The following is a 6,175-nucleotide window of genomic DNA, read 5'->3' on the forward strand; positions in this document are numbered from 1 at the left end:
GTAGAATGTGTGTGTGAGTGTGTGTGTGAGTGTGTGTGTGTGTGTGTGTGTGTGACAGGGTTTCTTTGATGCTATATGTTTCAGTTTTTGTGTTTTTAACTAGTTGGCTTATTCTTGGCCTGGGACTGGGCATTTGGGATGAAAATAAAGGCTGGCAAGTTCCTTCCAGTGGCTCTAGGACCAGGAGGAAGAAGCCGCTTTCAGACTCCCAAGCTAGCTTCCCTGCTCATTTGAAGTGTCTAAGGAGTTGACGACTGCAGCGTTTTCACGGTTTTCGACACACGAGAAAAGTACAGAGACAGCCCCAAATAGTGTAGGTGATGCTGGTCCAGAAAGGGAAAGATACGGACAGTCAGCCTGCATAGAAAGGACAGCGCCATCGGATGCCAGAGCCCTGACTGTGAGAAACTCCTTCCTTTCAGTCAATGGAATCTTGTTTTTTCAGCAAAGCCTCCCTGGCTCTTTTAAATGTCGCTTTTTTAGCTTCCAAAACAGGAAAGGGTTGTCAAGGAGCCAAAAACATCCTGGAAACAGTCCTGGAGCACGTGTGTCAAAAAGTGAGGCTCAAGAGCAGGCTGAGGTAGGCCTGCAGGGGAGAGGAGCAGTGGGAGAAGGCAAGCCGGGACAAACCTTCTCCTCAGGGGGCCTCCCTGGAAGTTGAGGCGCTCCCTATATCCGAAACACATAAACTAAACCACACGGCCCGTTCTTCCCCAGACTCAGCCTCCTAGCCTCTTTATTACTGCCTTTTAGAGTATGTGTGTGTGTGTAATACTCATTTAGAGAGTTTGAGTGTGTGTGTCCGCACGTGGCTGTGTATTCGTGTATATGTCTGCACGCAAGTGCAATGCTCATTTAGAGAGAGTGAGAGAGAAAGAGAGAGAGAGAGAGAGTGTGTGTGTGTGTGTGTGTGTGTGTGTGTGTGTGATGTTCAGAGGACAACCTCAGAGTTCAGATCTAGACCACCTCATTTAGGGAGGGTCTCTTGTCCTCTGCTCTGTATACAAGGTTAACTAACCTATGATCTTCCTGGAATTCTCCTGCTTCTGCCTCCCAGCTCAGCTTAGGAGCGCTGGCATTACAGATGCATAGTGCACCAGCTTTACGTGGGTGCTAGGGATCTAAACCCAGGTCCTCACACTTCTGCTGCAAGCACCGTACCTGCTGAGCTGCTTCCTCAGCCCCTCCTGCCTCTGTGAGTGCTCTAGCATCGTGCCTGGGTGCTTATGGTGATGCTGAAGGGTGGGAGTCTTGGGTTACAGTGATCCTGTGTACCCCTGTGGGGTCTCCACACTAGCAGGAGGAGAGCCTTGCCTGGCTGTCCCAGGAGCATCTTGGAAAGCCATCTACTCAACAAAGGAGGCAGAGATGTCCTCTGCGGGGGGAGGGGAGGGCTTTGTCAGTCTGCAGTGTGGTAGGATATCCTTTGCAGGGTCCGCACACTTCCTCCTGTGTAAAACATTCCCAAGGCAGAAGAGTTCTCTGGCAGGGACAATGATCCGACCTGGGTGTTGGTTCACCACAGTGTATTTTCTTTCCTCAATTCAAAGAGGTGGGGACAGAACTCTACTTCCTTAGGTGTGCCTGAACATCTGAGGGGTGTCACTGCGAACTCCCTTGTTTGTTCAAAATGTCACTGGGACAGCTACTGTACTCCCAAGCTGAGCGCTGTCTCTGCTCTTACTTACAGCTTGAAGTGGCTGGGAACCACGCGAAACAACCTCAAAGGGAGGGTATGATGGCTGCGGGGTCTTACAATGGCATCTCGTTTTTGTAACAGGTAAATTGTAACGGTTAGGGCTGTGACCATAGCTCAACTACAGCCCAAATGCAAGAACCTGAGTTCAGTCCTCGCATGAAAAATGCCAAGCACAGCAACAGCATGGAAAGCGCTGGCTGGAGAGGTCCAGGCAGCACCCCCCGGGGCTTACCGGCAGGCCAGTCTAGCCTAGTTGGTGAGCTGCAGGCCAGTGAGAGACTCTGTCTCTAAAAGTGAGGTAGATGGCCCCTGAGGGAAGACCTCTGGACTCCACGTGCACATCCAAATACACCTGAGCAGCCAATCAATCCCAATGGTTCTCTACTGGGGGTATTTATGTACTGACTAGTGGACAGAGGATAGTACTGTTGGCAATACATATACACATTCTTGTCAGGACGTGCTCTCTCCAAACCACTACCTGACCTTAGAGCCCTCTCAACTGCAGGTCCATGCTCCAAAACTGTTTCAGGACCACGAAAGTCTGATAACGCTATCCCTCGGAATCTAGCCTGACAGCCAAGCTCCTGATACCCAGCTCGGTAATCACATCAACTTGGGGAGGAGGGAATAGGCATAAGGAAGTGACCAGAGCAGAATGGAACTGCCGTGCAGGTAGGGCACTGGTGGCCTATGGTGTCTGACTCAGCGGTGACTGACACCGAATGGGGGTGGGGAGCTCCGGGCAGCAATAGAAAACGGAAGCATGAATGGGATGCAGTACACACTTGGGACTTTGGTAGCACATTCTGGGTTAGTCTGTTTCTTATACTCTACAAGACATTTTGGACCTTACCCTGATCGTCTGTGTCTATATGCCAGCAAAGATTAATGCAGAACTTTGTCCTTTCTCTGAGGCCAACCTGGAGGCTATCAAAACAGCAGGAGGAGAAGCAGGAGGAAAGGGAGGAGGAGAAGGACGAAGATAAAGTAGAAGAGGAGGAGAAAAGGGAGGAGGAAAAGAGGAGGAGGAGGGGGAAGCAGTTGTCTCTGAAATCTTTATGGCTGGATAAATGAGAGATGTCGTCATTCAAAGCCTTCACTGTGGGTTCTCCAAGTTGCCAGGCACAGTGGCCCACCACAAGAACACTTCTGTTCTCCCGACCTGCTGTTTTCCTGAAGCTCACAGCCTAAGGAAGGGCAAGAGACAAGGGTCAGGGGCAAGCAGCAATGAGAAGTAAATAAGCAAGAGAAATTCCCAGTAGTGGTGTGGGCAGAGAATTAACACAGGATGGTAGGGTTTACACTTAGCCAAGGCTAGTCTGCCTTCCCTGGCCCACTGCGTGGGACTGAGACCCTTGATCAGGACCCAACAAAAACATGAGAGTAGGAAGATTCGGGAAAAAGCAGAATTCAAAATATTGCCGTATTGGTGGAGACCCTCCTTCTTCCTCCTTCCCTCCTCTCTTTCTTTCTCATTATTTTGGTAGATTTTGTTTGGTTGGTTGTTTTTCTTTTTGATTGAGACATGGCCTCATTCTGTAGCCCAAGTAGGCCTTGGTCTCATGAATAATCCTCCTGCCTCAGCTTCCCAAGTTCTGAGATTGTAGCTGCAAATCATCATACCCACCGACTTTTCCATTCTCTTTTCTCTGGTGCCTCGTAGCCAGGACACGGAGGCCGTGTTCTGGACCATGAACTGAACCCAGAAGTGGACACAGAATGCAAAGACATCTCCAAAAGCAGCCTATGATGCCTGGCCTGGGGCACGGAAAGAGCCACAGGAGCCAGAGAGTATGCAAAGCTGCAGCACAATTCCTGGCAGCAGCAACTTTATGGAAGGACGGATTTGTCGCGGCTCACAGTTTGAGGGGACCGTCTATCATGGCAGGCAAAGCAAGGCTGAAAGTGTATAAGGCAGCTGGCCACAGTGCATCAGCAGGTAGGAAGCAGAGAATGCTGGTGCTCAGTTCCCCTTCCCCTTTTTAGTCATCCATGGGATAGCATCATCACACTATCTTCCTACTTCAACCCAGTGAAGGAACCCCCTCACAGACATGCCAGAGGTGGTTTGTCTCGTGGGTGAGACTAGATTCTGTGGAGATGGCAATCAGTGCTATGAAGGAGAATGTCTGGAAAGGAACTACGGCTGCGAAGACTGGTTGACGGATTAGAACTGCAGGAAGAGGCTGGAATGTGGCAGGCCCCCAACTCAATTACATCTTATCCTGTCTCTTAGCTTAGCCCTCTATACAGCCATTTCCTTGTCCACCTCTGTGTCGGACCTAACATCCTGTGATTAATAGATAAAAAAAACCTTTTGGGATTTATTAACTTTGCAGCCCACTGGGCTTCCACCAAATCAAAAGCTAAGAACTTTGCTAGACAGCATCTGAGGCCTGTACGAGAGATTGTTTTTTCTGGTGTTTCTACCCAGGTATTTTAAAGGCACTGTGATTTGTGGCTTTCTTTGTTCTGCAGTTTTAAGACTTTGTGAAACATGGAACCTGGGGTACCTAGCTCTGTGTTTTCCAGGCCATGGGTACACAAATTCAGCTCCAGAACAAACTATCTCTTATTTTCTTTAAGGTGAGAGCTGTGTTTTATCTCTTTGCACACACACACACACACACACATACACACACATACAAACAGCAGGTAAAATTAAAATATGTAAAAAAAGTTCCACTCGGAATACAGAAACCTTACCATCATATGGTTCCCTTTGCTGGCTTGTCCCATGTGCAGTCAACATATTAGATACATACAAATTAAAAATATTACCAAAGGGTGCTATGGTTTTTTCTTTCAACTGTGGTAAAACTTTACCCAGATTATTTGCCGTCCATGTCACTGCTCCTTCCTTTCTACTGCCCCAAGCTCCCTTTACTATAATTTTCTTTTGCCAGAACTCTGTGTGTGTGTGTGTGTGTGTGTGTGTGTCTGTGATGTGTGTGATATGTGTGACGTGTTATGTGAATATGTTTATATACAGATGTGTGTCTAGTGTGCTCTGCTATATTCCCTTGAGACAGGGTTTCTCAGTAAATCAGGAGTGAAGCTGGAGCCCAGTGAACAGCCCAGTGATGCTCTGTGACTTTACGCGTCATTCGTGTTTGTTCGGAAGCGGCTCTGAGAAGCACCGTGAGCGTGATTAACTTCACAGTCTACTCAGAACTGATACTAGGCCTGGAGATGACTCAACAGCTGAAGGCACTTGTCCCTCAAGCCTGATGACCTAAGTGCAACCTCTGGAAACTGTGTGGAACTCCTATCTAATCTAATCGTTTCCTGCAGCCCCATGTAGAGTATGGTCAGATCAAACGGGGCCCACAGCCCTGAAGAGAGATGTGGTACTTGACTGTGACGTTGAGAAAAGATGGAGAGGAGAGATTCCAGGAGAAAATGGTGGCTTCGGGTCCATCCTGTCAGCAATGCAGGGACCTGAGCATGTGGACTGTAAGAAAGCTCTAGAGCTGAGGACAGGCTGGCATGAGGTTTGTTGAGGAGCTTATTGCCTTTGCTTGCAAGACCTTGGCTTTGAGCCTCGCGTGTGCAAACCCTGCTGGCTGCTCCTAGACCAGGCAGCCCTAACTGGCTACTCCTCCAACCTTGCCCAGGACAGGCCCTGGAATTCCCTGCTTGTTGCTAAGAAACAAGACAGGAGGCCTCTGTGCAGGACATGCCTTCAACCCCAGTCCTTGGGACAACTCTCCCTCGGATCCTCTGCCGGGGACGCTTTCCAACTGGCCTGCTGGAGCCAAAGACGGAAGGGAGACGACTCTGGGGCACCAGGCCTTCCCTCAGGGTGGTGGAAAAACGAAGGTTAGTGGGTTGGGAGGTAAGGAAGAAAGTGGTGCAGTCTTCAGACCTGACTTGTATGTGAAAGGAACAGCTTTGTGTGTGGAAGTGCAGCCATGCAGCCAGCCCCAGGCTCTACTCAGGAAGGAACTGCCTGGCCCCAACCATGGGTCCTAGCTGGACTAGGAAGACAGCAAGAGGAGGAGCCCAAAGAGGGATTCAGATGTGCCAGCAACACCAAGCCCCTGAGGAGGGGAGGTGAAAGCCAGACTGCTCCAATCCCTCAGTTAGAATTCGAGGGTCTCCTCAGGGATGTGGACAAAGGCAGAAGCTGCAGTGACGGCCCTGGGGACCTTAACTGCCCCGCTTTCATTTCCAGTGTCTTTTCTTGGAAAAGTATAACAGCCACGTGATGGGCTATCTGTAGATGGCTAGCCACATAGTAGGTCCTCAATAAAAAGTCTTTATCTTAGCAAAAACGCCCCCTGCTTACATTCTGAGCACAGAGAACAGCAGGGGCATGGCTCCTGGAGTCATCTGCTCCAGCGTTCAAAAGTTCCTTAGGAGGGAAAGTTAGCAAGCGACTCTAGAAGCCAGTCCTGTCCCCTCTCCTGGCAGTGCGCAGAAGGACCTGCTCCACTGGAACCTTTCTTTTCCCCTCCCAGGCGACGTCCC

Source organism: Meriones unguiculatus, chromosome 18, assembly GCF_030254825.1.
Source record: "Meriones unguiculatus strain TT.TT164.6M chromosome 18, Bangor_MerUng_6.1, whole genome shotgun sequence".
Lineage (NCBI taxonomy): Eukaryota > Metazoa > Chordata > Mammalia > Rodentia > Muridae > Meriones > Meriones unguiculatus.